General features: G+C 40.7%; 2 protein-coding genes across 17 annotated transcripts in view; one reads left to right on the top strand and one right to left on the bottom strand.

Moving 5' to 3' along the window:
• The window catches only part of LOC147578960 (uncharacterized), a 40,729-nt gene extending 36,529 nt beyond the window's left edge, over positions 1 to 4,200 (top strand). Inside the window, exon 4 of the transcript XR_015253405.1 lies at positions 3,912 to 4,200. The gene's annotated coding sequence lies outside the window, so the exon portion shown is untranslated. The remainder of the gene's footprint in view (positions 1 to 3,911) is intronic.
• Positions 1 to 14,576, bottom strand: part of ANKS1B (ankyrin repeat and sterile alpha motif domain containing 1B) — a 1,105,230-nt gene that overhangs the window by 109,115 nt on the left and 981,539 nt on the right. The window lies entirely within an intron of this gene.

The raw sequence follows: 14,576 nt of genomic DNA, 5'->3' as shown, positions 1-14,576 counted from the left end.
ATGTTAACAAAACAAGATGATTTATATGTGTGTGTGTAACATGCACATGCGTGCATGTGTTTGGTGCAGGATTAATAAATATTGTCCTTTCCTTATGCTTTACTACTGAATATGACTGTGAGGTCAGTGGCCAGTGCAATTATTTGCTTCTTTCTTCTAGAGGTTGCATGGGGTCGGGTGGTGTAAGATGAGGATAAGGGGAAGGGTAGCCACAGGCAGATACTGAATAATCTCTGTGAGCCTAGGAGGACAGATGATTGCAACTAGCTAGGGACAAAGAAGAAAAGCCAAAAGACTTATTAAAGCATATTTGCTTCTATGTCTAGAAGAACCATTGGGAAGGCACATTATCCAGAGAAAAAGTCTGTCTGAGAACACAAATGACATGATATGACATGAGTATTTACTTTTATCAAGTCCTACCTGGTGAGAGGAAAGAAAGCATCATTATTCCACAAACATTTGTTAAATGTCAATTATATGAGAAAGCCATGCAATGGAGATAGAATGAGTCATGGTGACATAACCCTTGCATGCAATGAGTTCTCAATCTAATGGGGAAGCATGTGTGTACCTAACACACCACCCTGTCAGGCTGTGATTGGTACTACATTCAAAGACAACAGGTCTTGGGAGCACAGAATGGAAAGTAGTTTTCTGAGAGGACCAAGGACATTTGGAGGCAAGGATATGTTAAGCTAGGTTTTGGAGGTGAAATAGGATGTCCACAGGGAAAAGGGATGCATGTTAAGTACTGACACACCTGCATGAGTCAGAAATGGGATATACTGTGAGCCAGGCCTAGACAATTGCCGTTATTGTGATACTGCAGAAGCACAGTGATCTCAACCACGGGGAGATGGGGTGACACTGCAGGAAGCCATGAGGCTACAAGGAGAGAAGAACAGATTGATTTTGGAGAGGGAGAATGGGGATGGGCCTGGGGCACAGACAGAATGGTTAGCTTTGGAGTGAAGGAGAGACACATGTTTCTCTGCACAGGTAAGTCTAGGTGCTACTTGGTTATGTCTAGAGATAGAGAAACTGTAAGTTCTTTCTTTTTAAGCTACGTTATCGAAAGCATGATTGACATACAAAAATCTGTGCTTATTTAATGTACATAACTTAATGACTTTGGAAATAAGTACACACTTGTGAAATCATCACCACAACTATGCCATAAACCTATCCATCACCTCCAAAAGTTTCCTCCTACCCTCTGGCAGTACGTTCTAAGAGAAAATGCCTAGTTACCTTCATGGTCTTGGTGTGGTGAAAGTCAGTGCCACTGATTGATTGGATGAATGAAGCTGACTAGGGTAGAGGGTTAGTAAGCATAAAATAAAAGCTGAAGAGCTATTTATGGGGATCAGTACACAGGAAATGAATGAAGGTGTGGCTTCTGATCTCAAGGTATTTGCAAGTCAGTTGAGGACACGTGTAAGGACATCATATGTGAGAATATCATACAAATTTTAAAAACAGAAAGTTAAACGAATGGTTCATGAAATGAGAGTGTTCAAACGGAAACGTAGGTAAACAAGTTTATAGCTACATTTTGTAATGTAACACTATGGTCTTTTCCCCTCTTAATGTTAAGAAATATCATAGACCACCTACCTGACAATAGTTACACTTTAAGTTGTATTCAGATTCCTGACAGTGTTTGGTGCATAGACAGTTTTGGGCAGTGTTAGTAATTCAAGGCACTCCCCTACCTTCTCCCTGCACTCCTCCCTCCATCCCCAGGGCCTGAGAAAGAAAGCTCCAGGATCAACAAAAAGGCATAGTTCAGAGTAAAAGAGAGTGGCTGGATTGTACATGGTGTGTTTAGAGGAAAAGTTGGCCAGTTGAATGGAAGAGAGGGTTCTTTTAGCAGTGCTTTGAGAAGGGAGGCTAGAACAGTTTGGGGTTGGACTCTGTCTTAATCCTTGCTAGGGAATCCGACCTTCCCTCTACTGCGGCAGTAAACGGCCACGAAACAGGGATGGGATTTTTCTTTCACACTGAAAACTGCGATGTCCTATCTGGGCTCTCTGGCAGATCTAACTGGGCTCTCTGGCAGATCTAACGAAACGCAGCGTTAGCATTTCTGCTAGTTTTCCTGCAGGAAGTGAGTCTTGCGCAGCATCTGTTTCCCATGGAATAAGAGGGGAACATATATTACCCAATTATATTAAAAAGACTCTGGCTTCTTGTAGGATTATCATCTCTTTCTGGGATCTCCAGCAAGTGAGTAAATGCATATTTCCGTGGACTTTCTGTTTACTAAAAAATGTTGGGTCTAGTTTGTTGTGATACATTTTGCTGAAGACATTCTCATTCCTGTGAACTAATTTGGTTCCTGAAGAAAAGAAGGGCTGGGTTCTGGAAGAGCTTTTGGCTCTAATGCCAGAACTTCTAACCTGACAAGTAAGAATGGAGCTCAAGCCACCAAAAATGACTTCAATAAAACATTCACATATGTGAGGGTATCAGAGCCCAAGGCTTCAAAGAGAAATATTTTGAAAATTTTCACTGATTTCTGGCAAGAACAGCAAATCCTGATTTTAGTTCTTTATAAAAATAAGAAAAGGCTAACAATTTAAAACCTGGCATTAATCAACTATTTAATAATGCCAACAAATGAATTGAGTTCTACTATAATTCACTGTGGGGAGATTAGAGAAACCTAAGAGCTACAAAGAAGCCATTACAAACAGTTTATAGCGATTGAACACATGAGCTGTGATTAATCATGAATCAGAAGTAAAGCTATGAATGACAACAAACAGAAAAGACTTGTTAGATTAAGCATTTTATCAGAAAAGTATAATTTGGATGTTGATTCAATGTTTCCAGTGGCAACAATAGGGAAAATAAATCTTTTATGCAATGCACTGTAGTTGACCAAATTCAAATTGATAATGTATGAGACAACATTTAGATCAATACAGCCCAGGAGATGTAAAAGTATAGGCTGTGTAGTCTTCTAAACAATTGACATTTACATATTCCATTTTTCTTAAGATCCGCGTAAGCAAAATGGAAAAAGCACCCTAATATCCTGGATTTTCTGTAAGGAGACTTTTCAGTCTTGCTTATATTTAGGTCAATATACTGACATCTTGACTTGTGATAAAAACATTTTCAGATCCATATTTTTGGCTCATATTTTATTACAAAGAAAATAATTGATTGCACAGAGAAGCAAAAGCTAAATTGAATTGATTTTATAAGCTGCAATAAGCACAGCTCTCAGAAACAAATGCAAATGGAATGAACAGCTCGAACCATATGTTTCTTGTAGGCTACTCACGTTTTCCTTCATTCCAAGATGATTTTGAAAACCTGTTCTGTTAATGTATGCATGCAATTTCTGCAATCTTGAAGATTTAAAAACCTATGAGTTTTTACAGTCTTGAGTGTCCTAATACACCTGGATGCTGAACACACACACTGAAATATATTCTATGAACAAAGGAAGTTGAAAGGGACCATGGATTTCTCAATGTATGCTGATGCTGTCCTATGTCCGCTCTTCACATAAATGCCAAACTCAGGGCCTTTGAAATTTAAGAAAAGATGCCATACTTTTATTTCAGTAAGTTTGACCCTTTGTTGTCTATCTCTGCTCCTCGGAGATACAGGCACACCTTGTGCTAACTGAATGAATACTAATGTCTTAATTACACCTTGATAAAGAAGCATGCTACAGCCTGCACTTAAAATGTGCACAGAATTAGAAGGGGAAAGAAAGAGCAGGATGCTGTAGGCCTATCAAAGGAAGAAGAAAACCACAATGTCAATGGTGCATTGGCAAAGACTTCCTCAAGCTGCTTATCCCCTAAAGGGCCTAACAATGAAAATTGCTTTCATTTCCCTTTCATTGACATGAGTTTACTTATTTATTTATTTTTATTTTTTTCCAGAGGTGAAGGGGCAATGGAACAGAGTGGTTTTAAGTCCATAAAAGGATTACTGACAGGGGCACCTGGGTGGCTCAGTTGGTTGAACATCTGACTCTTGACTTCAGCTCAAGTTACAATCTCATGGTTCATGGGTTTGAGCCCTGCGTTGGACTCCACACTGATGGTGCAGAGTCTTCTTGGGATTCTCTCTCCACCCTTCTCTGCCCCTACCCTGCTGGCACTCTAAATCTCTGTCTCACACAAATAAATAAATATTAGAAAAAAAGGATCACTGACAGATCTGACTCACTTCACCGTTTCTCCCATTCCCAACCCCTCTCATTTCCAGGGTTAGGTTAGGTGGGAAGGATCCCATATCTTCACATTAGAGTCTCATTACATTTCTATAGCTATGGTAAAATTCTCAGTAAAGTTAACACAGCTTCTCTTTTGGAGTTATGCTATTTCATAATTTCCAGTTCTCAGTGGAGATGTTGTTAATATAGTTGTATCAGGCTTCATATCCTGATTTTGGCATTTCTCTTATCAATTTTCTGGGAGGACCTTCTTGGAGCCTAATTTTGGGAGGACCTTCTTGGAACATCCTTGTTGCTTGTTGTTCTAATGGTTCCCATATGGCTCTGTACTATGTGCGGGATCTGACAGTGTCTTCTGGAGGAGGAAGAGAAGACCTTACCATCTCCAGCAAATGACCAAAGATCTACTGTGATGGTAGAGTTAATGTGACCAATTAACAATGTTTGAAAAAAAATGTCTGCCCAGCTGTTGATCTCATCAAGAGAAAAAATAAAACCCACAAGAATCATCTTAAAAAAGAACATAATTAGTTTTGATTCGAAGACAGCATGTAAAAGTTCTGCACTAATTTCTAGTCTGAAGATATTCATAAAATATTAGAGCTGGCACAAACTCTGTTGATTACTGGAAGAAAAAGGTTTTAAGTTTGTGGAAACGGAGACTCGGAGGGTGATGTGTTCAAGGTCACCCAGAGTTAACAGAAAAGCCAGTAGTGAATCTTGGGTTTTCTGAGTTCTGATATGCCACTTTTTTTTTTTTTTTTCCTGCAAATCACAGCATCTGAGATTCACACTTTGAAAAAGAGTGACATAAAATAACATGTCATTTTGAGGTTAGCTTTCTACTGTGACAGATGATTAAAAAAAATCCTGACCTTCCTGTTTCCACATGTTTAAAATGCTATCAATATTTTAAATTTAATTTTCTTTTAAAAATACAGTAATGATTTTTGAGAGACAAATTTGCTGTATCAATTTCTAAAGGTTAAGAATGTGTGCCAGTTCTCTTTTATTCTAAATTGCTTGAATCATCCCTTGGTGTAATAAGATTTTGGGGTGGTTATGCTGATATCGAAGTTTCCTTTTCTTAATGTAAGACTGATGACTTGGTCTCGGCATGGTGCAAGAGCACAGACCGTGGGGTCAGTCGGACCGAGTTCAGACTCTGCCCTACCGCTTCCCAGCAGTGTGGGAGGGTTACTGGAACCCTCTGTATTATTGTTTTCTCATCTGTGAAGTGGGAATACTCAGAAGTCGTAGCTCAAAGGACTGTTTGGAGGAGAATCAAATGAGCTGATACAGGCAAAGCATCTCAACAGTGAGCAGCACAGAGTAAGTGCTCAAGACAGCTAGCAGCTATCCTTATGATCCTTATTCAAAAAGAAAAACTGAGAGATCATTTTATGTAATTGTTGTTTATTTTAGTAGGAGGAACTCAGCTTTACAACCACAAGACTATGAAATTTCATCATTAAAACTGAGCAGACACTTGGGGCGCCTGGGTGGTGCAGTCGGTTAAGCGTCCGACTTCAGCCAGGTCACGATCTCGCGGTCCGTGAGTTCGAGCCCCGTGTCGGGCTCTGGGCTGATGGCTCAGAGCCTGGAGCCTGTTTCCGATTCTGTGTCTCCCTCTCTCTCTGCCCCTCCCCCGTTCATGCTCTGTCTCTCTCTGTCCCAAAAATGAATAAACGTTGAAAAAAAAAATTAAAAAAAAAAAAAAAAAACTGAGCAGACACTTTTACACAAAATCCTTTGCTCAAATAATGCCATTTGGCAATGACTGACTTTTTGATATTGGGGGAAATGGATTAATAGGAACAAATTTGGCAGTCTGAAAAAACCCGTTTATTGAAAAAAATATATAACCAAAGAGTATAGGCTCTCAGTCTCAAGCATGAATCAATAAGGTACATTCCCTTCTCTCCCGCTCCCCACCAAAAAACTGTTCAGAACAATCTTGCTTTACATCTTATTTATATACAGTAATACACATTCAAGACTCATTTAGAGTTCTGAAATGTGATGTGCAAACTGAGATTTTTGATAGGAATATGTTCCCAAAGACCTTTCTTTGGCCACAGTACAAAATAATAACCTTGACCACAGACAGTTGCATTTAATGACCCAACATAGTTCTTACATGAAAACCAACAGATCATTCAACATGACCTCCAATGCAGTCTGAAAGCCATTCACGACATTGCGGGTTTTCACCAAACTCTTGACTTATCTGTGTCGTCATAAAGATATGCTTTTTCAAAGACCTTCAAGGATACAAGCAACTCCAGTCTCGCCCTGTGTAATAGTTTTTATGCTCGGGAGAGTGTAGTTCACCCCCCTCATCCTATTAGAAAATATTTATTAACCATAATAACCATAACAAAGAGGTTCTGTCCTCTCTCACCTGAGAAGAACATAACAGCTGGGTTTTCCTGCAGCTCTGCGGGACCCCAGCCTCTGTGACCTCTGCTGCTAATGGGCTCTCCACAGGCAAGATGAATAGGAGACACAAGCCATGCAAATTAGAGTGCCGATGTTCCTTATTGGCTGTAAAACCCAAATGGCTCAGAATATGAGCCAAGTGAGGAAAAAAGTGTGTTGGTTGTATAGGTTCAACATTGTGAGGAGGAAGGGAAGGGGCATTCTTCTATATAAATAAAATCTGTCATTCTTCTTGTCATGTCAACTTGGTTGATAGATAAACAAAATGTGTTGTTTTTTCATATCAACTATGGACCACTGACAACAAACCAGAACAGAAACAAACTGGCCCATTAGCAAGTGAGGAATAAAATGCTAAATGGGTAACTGGAGAAATTCTTGAGGTACATATGTTAGTGAATTCTGTTTCCATGGTCATCTTGACAGAAAGCTAATTGTAATGTAGATGATGTAAAAGGGTTGGGTAAATATCTTTTAATATTCTCATTGCCTACCCATGCATGCATTGCACCAGATTTATCTTAAACATAAAAGTAAGTCTATATTCTTGGAGGTAGCCTGGAAGCATGCTGAGCTTACACCATCAGCATTAGTCACTTTGGTAGCCATAAAAGCCAGTATCTTCCCCCACACTCTATGGTGCTCAAAGGAAGCAACTATCCTGGCCTTACTGCTTCCCCAGTGAGATGCTCCCCCAGTGTATCTATGATGGTTTTTCCACAAGGTGCCCGGTCCTCAAGCAGGCTTTAGGGACCCTCTCCTCGTGCACTGCTCCAGAGTCATCTCTTGCCATGCTTCACCTATGCTCGGTGCTTGGCCATGTGACCTGAGATTCACTGAACATACTGTGTTCTCTCTGGCCCCTGCGCCTTTGTGGATGCTGCTTCCTCTGCCTGGAACATTCTCTCAATCCTCCTTCGCCACTAGGTGCAACCTTCCTCCTGGGAAGAAGTATGGCCTGGCCAGCTCACCCTTGTCTCCCTTTCTCCCTATAGCGTCACTTCCTACAGAAAGTTTCTCCTGACCCTCCTCTCTCTGGTTGAGGTCCCCTCCACTACGCTTCCACCAAAGCTGCAGCAATTTCATACCGTGGCTCCATGGTCTCTTTATTTCTTGGTCTCTCCACTAGGTTTAAAGCAAGGGTGGAGTGCATGCTTTTTTCTATATATATTTATATAGCACTTGGCTTAGACACATAGGAGGCGCTACACAAACGTTTGTTGAATTTATGAATAATCCCCATGTGGAAAGTTGAGGTTATACAGGTGGATTAGATAGGGAAAAAATAAACGTAGAAACTGCATATGACTTCCTGTGAAAAGGGATTTCTTACAGAAGCAGGATCTGTAACCACAAGGCAGCCATCCAGAGAAGCCGGGTAATGTTTTGTGCTGTTCCTGTCACTACGGGTTAGGATGAGCTTTTGGGTCAAATGGATTACCCTGATCCCTCTTAGAGCCATTACAATAAACCTCATCTCAAGAACAGACTTTTCTGGCACCTGATTTCTTTTGTACTCTTCAGTCCACACAGTGTGAGACCATCTCCCTGCAAAACAATCTCTGTGGTTTCACAGACAAGCAGAATGTAATCCATTTCCAACATGTGACAACAAAAGAAAATCTGAAATGGCATAAAAATGTAACGGTAATATCATACAGACAGGAAGGAGCTGAATCAAAATGAAATACGACCAAATGCAATCAGCGACTACCAGTAGGAAAAAGGCAGCTGTCATCTTCATTCCTTCCATAAACTTTGTAAAGCAAATTATGTCTCCTGGACTGTAAGTCAGCTCTCTTTCTGGATATTACTTCTCAATGCTGCTGTCATTTACAGGAGGTGAAGCCTTCTCTGCATCCCCTGAGTTAGAAGCGGACTCTGAATCCCACTTGGGTGTTTTATTCCCGAGGGCCCACCTTCTCTTAGCTGCTAGAACATCTTCCCCTGATGCCTCAGTTTGAAAGTCTTCTCCTTTTGTCTCCATTCACACCACTGATTAAAATGCATTCTGCATTGACGTTTCAGCAGCTCTGGGTGCTCTGATTCTAGAGGGAAAAAGGCCTAGGCTCAGATAAATAAAACTGTAATTCATGGCAGAGCACACCCTGGGCCCGAGGGGGCTGGAGGAGAGGCGCCAAGTGTGGGCTGCGCATGGAACGGGAACACTGGTGTTAGGTGTGGGCTGCTTGGAACGTCCCAGGAGTGGCTTGCCTCATGTTCCAGACTAGGAATCCAGCTGTCTGGAGGTGGAAGAATCCATGGATGGTGCATATTGCTGAGACATAGTTTCAAAATCTTTTGCAGGATGCACATGTCAGGAAAGAAGTCCTCAAAAAACAACAACCAAAAAACCCTCTAATGGCTTTTTTGAAAAATGTTTATTTATTTATGAGAGAAAGACAGAGACAGAGCGTGATTGGGGGAGGGGCAGAGACAGGGCGTGATTGGGGGAGGGGCAGAGACAGAGAGGGAGACACAGAATCCAAAGCAGGCTCCAGGCTCTGAGCTGTCAGCACAGAGCTGGATGTGGGGCTCGAACCCACAAACTGTGAGATCATGACCTGAGCTGAAGTCGGATGCTTAACTGACTGAACCACCCAGGTGCCCCATCTAATGGCTTTAAATGAACATAGAGCATTCAGATATTAATCTTTGGCTGTGTAGACAAAGTGCTTCCCAAATTATCTCAAATACTGATGGCATGACTAATTGTCTCTTGGGAAAAAAATACCAAATACACAGGAAACAGACTTCCCTGAATGTGCTGCTTATCTTTCGGAAGGAAGAGAAGAACCCAAGCAGAGCAGAAGTCTGCAAAATGGGTTGACATAGTAGCCACACTTGGCATGTGACCTGGTCCTGAATGATAAATGCTTGACAAATGGGGGCAATTATTACGATGACTTCTTGCTAGTTATCCAATCTCTTACCAACTGAGCACTGTGATAGGAAAGTCCTCTGTACTGGAACAAAAACATTCTTGTGACGCAAGAGAACTAACCTTTACTCCATACCCTGTATGTCTCAGGCACTCTGTCAGCTTGATGTGCTGCTTTCCTTTCATCTTCCACACAGTCCTTTCAGAGACATATTGTGTACCTCTTTTGTAGAAGGAAAACACAAAGACTCTGGAGATGTTAAGTGTGTCCAAGGGCACAAAGATGATTGGTTAGGAGCCCCACTCAGAGAGTCCCAGAGAGGCTTGTTCTCTCTCTTTAAAAAAAAAAAAAAATTGAAGTATAGTTGACATACAATGTGACCTTCGTTTCAGGTGTACAACACAGTGGCTCCAGTGGCTTGTTCTCTTGCAGAGCAATTCTTGCACCTTCCGCTTCTCTCGTGGCATGTCCCCAAGGACACTCAGAGTGTATGCCCACGAGGATGCGAATTTTCATGCTTTCTTCATCGTTAGTTATATCCTCGGTGCCTTCCACGGTGCTCAATAAATATTTACTGAGAAGTGACTAGACTCAGGCCTGGGGGAGGAGATTTCTGCCTTTGGCCCCACTTTTCATCCATGCAAGAGAGAGTCACGGATCCAAACATTCCTGGGAAGAGAACTTTTTGACTGAGGAGTCAGGACAAGACTTGTGTCAACCCGGATGACAAAGGAGCTGTGAATCCCTGAATGTAGCTACATCCCAAAGATACACGTCCAGGGCCCAATCTTTCGGTGTTTAATTCCCAGTTCTGATAAAAATTAAAATAACCCAAATCCCAGATATCTAGATGTTTCCAGAATTGTGACAACCATCTTTAATAGGATGAAAAACCATCAATCCAATTAAAGTTCCACAATATTCTGATTCTGAGCTACAAATAGCACAAAATAACACACACATGCACATGCACACACACAAATAGGTTATTTGCCAACTTTTGTCTTGTGTGGGAAATTTGAATTTGAAAACAAAAAAGAAACCTTGTCCATTACTTCTTTTCTAATAGTTTGGCTAGTTAGCCACTCATTGCCATTTAACTCCTCTGAGTATCACTTCTTTCTGTAAAATGGGCATAATGAGACCTTCTGCTTCATGTGAAGAGCTCATGATGGAATATGCTAAAATATCCAGAAAACCAGAAAGTCAACAGCAGGGCTGTCAACAGCAGGGCTCTGCCTATCATTTTCACTTTGTGTGTAGGTAAGTAAGAAGGACACTCTGGGCCCCAGCCCTCGCTTGGTCACCTGTGCTCTGCAGGGAGTTTATAAGAGCTGTCACCTTGGTTTCTCTTATCTGTAACAGAAAGGTACTAATGCCCCCAGCTTCTAGAGGTGGTAGGGAGATACAATGAGAACACATCTGAAGCGCTTAGAAGAAACCCAGCATGTGAGAAATAGTAAAAAAAAATGTTAACTGTTTTATTGCTTGCTTTCAGGGTCAGCATACAAATGTTGATTATAGCCAGTTCCATGCTTCTTCAGCAGTAGAAAGGACTGTTGGCAACTGTCCTCAGGGGCAGGCAGGGGTGAGGGGTGGGCAGAGCCAGGTCTACAATCCAATAAAGGTGGCTATCCCAGAAGTCATTTGCCAGACACAAAGGAACCAAACAGAAAAGCTTTTGGGGGATATGTGTTCTTTATTTTCTTTTTCTCCTTCCCTTCCATCCTTCTATCCTTCCTTCTTTTTTTCTTTCCTATTTAAGTAAGCCACAGAGCTCAGGAGCGCTTGGGAGGAGATGTTAGGGCAGCTGTGAGTCCAGCTGTGAGATGATGAGCAAACAGGCTCAGGCCCTGCTGTTCGACCCCATCCGCTCAATCTTCCCCAATTAACTGGAAATGGAAGTGGTGGTCCCCTAACTGAGTTCCACTTCCCACTACTAACAAGACTTGTTCAACAAACGCAAACACTTGGCTGTCCATGTCCACCAGTCTGGATAGCCATCACACCCTTGAGCATCTGCGTCAGCATCCAGGAGGCAGGAGCAGGACTCTGACCTCTTTTGTGCTGCGCTCAACTCCGTGCTGGAGCCAGTGGTGGTTACAAAATACTTGTGCATGACGATAACAACAATGGTCCCTTATGGGAGATTTTATAAGAGGACACTTCCTCTGTGCTCACCTGTGTCCTTCCTTTGATGACTCAGACCTGGGGTAGGGGCACTGAAGGTGTCACCATTTCATTTCTTCCTTCCTCAATGGATCTAAATTTCCTCCTACCTCTTTGAACTGGGCCTAGGTCTTTTTCCCTTTCAAAATTTGCCTCAAAGACATCTTTTTCACTTTACCTTAAGAATGACTTTAATGGTCTAATTCTTAAACCATTTCTTCATGTAATATAGGTGATCTGTGAGGTTTCTTATATGACACCTTTTGAATTTCAAATTTTTTTCTAAATCAATTCCTTCTTGGCAAGGCATTCTTACTTTCTGCCCATATAAATACTATCATCCACAATTTTCTCTCTTCTACCATAACGCAAGATTTATATTAACATTTAAAACTAAGTTCTGATATTTGAAATCTAAGCATTGTCTTGCATATTAATTCAACAACATAATTCCTACACTGGAAAAATGCACAAGAGTATAAAATATGAAATAAGTTTGATATATATAATCACATGCTTTTGACCAAGGAGAAAACAAAAGCTCAGGAAAATTAAATGCCTTGCACAAATCATGAAGGAGTGAGTGGCCCAGTGAAAATTAGAATTGACATCTTCTGATCATTACACAGCTTTCCTGTCAGACCACCACAGGAAACACTAGAAAAATTGTGAGTGTCTAAAATGCAAAGACATTTCAAATTCTTTCATATCTAACAAAATGTATATATATATATTTTTTTTTCCATAAAGGAGATCCAAGAAGCAGTTACATTTTTGAGAAGCTGTTTTTTTTCTCAAACTATATTCTTATCTACACTGAAATTCTATATAATGATCCATCTAAATAAAGATAAATGAATTTATCTCTACAGTGGGAACAAATTACTAGATTAAGCAATTTAAAGCATAGTCATTTCATCAGTGATTATAAGCGTGATATGGCTTCCAGAGCAGTACTGAAAGGGTTCATACACTGTCATGTGTCTTGGGCCTTTAGGGACAAAGTTTAGTGTTTAATGAGGTATGGCTTCTGTAATATTTTAATTCTAAATAGAGCTACATGGGAAATCTAGGGTATTTATAGTAACACTTAGAATAAATTTAAAACATTTAAATAGCTTTGCTCAGCAGATAACAGCTCATCATATATTCTTTTAGTTAAGTCCAGTGATTCTGAAAACCAGTTATACCATTGGTTCAAACACTACTACAGACTTAATACAAACTGTCATGGGCTGAATTGTGTCTCTTCCCCAAACCCTCACCAAATTCCTATGCTGAAGCCCGAATCCTCAGTACCTCTGAATGTGACTGTATTTGGAGATAGGGCCTTTAAATAGGTAATTAAGTAAAAATGGGGTTGTCAGGATGGTCCTCATCCAGTATGTCTGATGTCCTTATATGAAGAAAAGATTAGGACATAAACATCATAGACAGAGAAATGGCCATGTAAGGACACAGTAAGAAGGTAGCCATTTGTAAGTCAAGGAGAAAACCTCATAAGAAACCAAACTTTCTGTCACCTTGATCTTGATCTTAAGCCTCCAAAATTGTCAGAAAATAAATTTCTGTTGCTTAAGCCACCCAGTCTGTGGTATTTTGTTACAGCAGCTCTTATAAACTCATACAGAAATGTAGTACTTATTTTCTTCCCTCGGCCTCTGTGCCTGTGTTTCCCACAGACTTTTAGTTTCTTCTTGATCTGCCAATAATATAAAGATGGGCAGATATGGAAAAAGGAATCAGAGTAAGTTGAGAGTACCCATCTAGAAAGACTACATCTTCCCATGAAACACCATTTCCCTTCTCTCTCGTTTGCCTGTGAAACTCATCCCGATTCCCCCAGAACTACAATTAGATTCTTTTTCTTGAGAGCCTTCATCTCTTCAGGGTGGCACCCCTATTGGACCTTGTAAATATACCACCATCATAGTATGCATCACACTGTGTTAGAATTGTTTCCATTGCTGACTCCTTCCTGATCTTGTGAATGTTTGCAAAGGAGGCATCATTTTGTAGCCCAGTATCTGACCACTTGACCACCAGGAGGTACTTACTCATTAAATGTTGGTTTAATAGGGGCACCTGGGTGGCTCAGTCGGTTGAGCGTCTGACTTTGGCTCAGGACATGATCTCGCGATTTGTGATTTCGTGCCCTGCATCTGTGCTGATAGCTCAGAGCCTGGAGCCTGCTTCAGATTCTGTGTCTCCCTCTCTCTCTTCCCCTCCCCTACTCGTACTCTGTCTCACTCTCAAAAATAAATAAACATTAAAAAAATGTTGGTTTAATAAATGAACAAATGAATGAATAAATGAAACAAAAAGATCTCCACTCTCCAGGAATAAGCATGAGATAATTAAGTCCCCAACACAGTTTGAAGTATAGTTGTATTTGTTGAGGGAAGAAAAGTATTAAGTGATACAAAGCTAAAAAATAACAAAATAAAATCTACAGAAAGAAAGTACCTATTGATGAGTTTATAAACAGTGAAGAAAGTAATTAAGGATGAGAAAATGGAAAAAAAGAAGCAGAGACCTTAGAACAAGATAATACAATCTAGTAGGGCTATACCTGGGTGTAGCCTGGTTAGACCCAAGAGAAGGAATCACAGGGGCTGCTGTTCTGAACCAGGCCCTACAGCATCCAACCTGAAAACAACGCCCGCATCATGAAATAGAAAAAGCAAAAATTCAAATAATACTCTATGGGTGGTTGAAAGACAGTCATAGTCCTGGAGGTAAAAATAACTTTGCTTGTCAACAAACAGAAACATGAGAGAAAAAAACCAAGCAGATTGAACTAGGTGTGAGTTCTCTTCTAAAGGGCAGCAAAAGCAGATGAACTAATGTGAATAGAACATGTAAAGGGGAAAGCA

The sequence above is a fragment of the Puma concolor genome, chromosome B4, assembly GCF_028749965.1.
Source record: "Puma concolor isolate L17-30 chromosome B4, mPumCon1.1.hap2, whole genome shotgun sequence".
Taxonomy (NCBI): Eukaryota; Metazoa; Chordata; class Mammalia; order Carnivora; family Felidae; genus Puma; species Puma concolor.
This window is presented reverse-complemented; position numbering and strand designations above follow the sequence as displayed.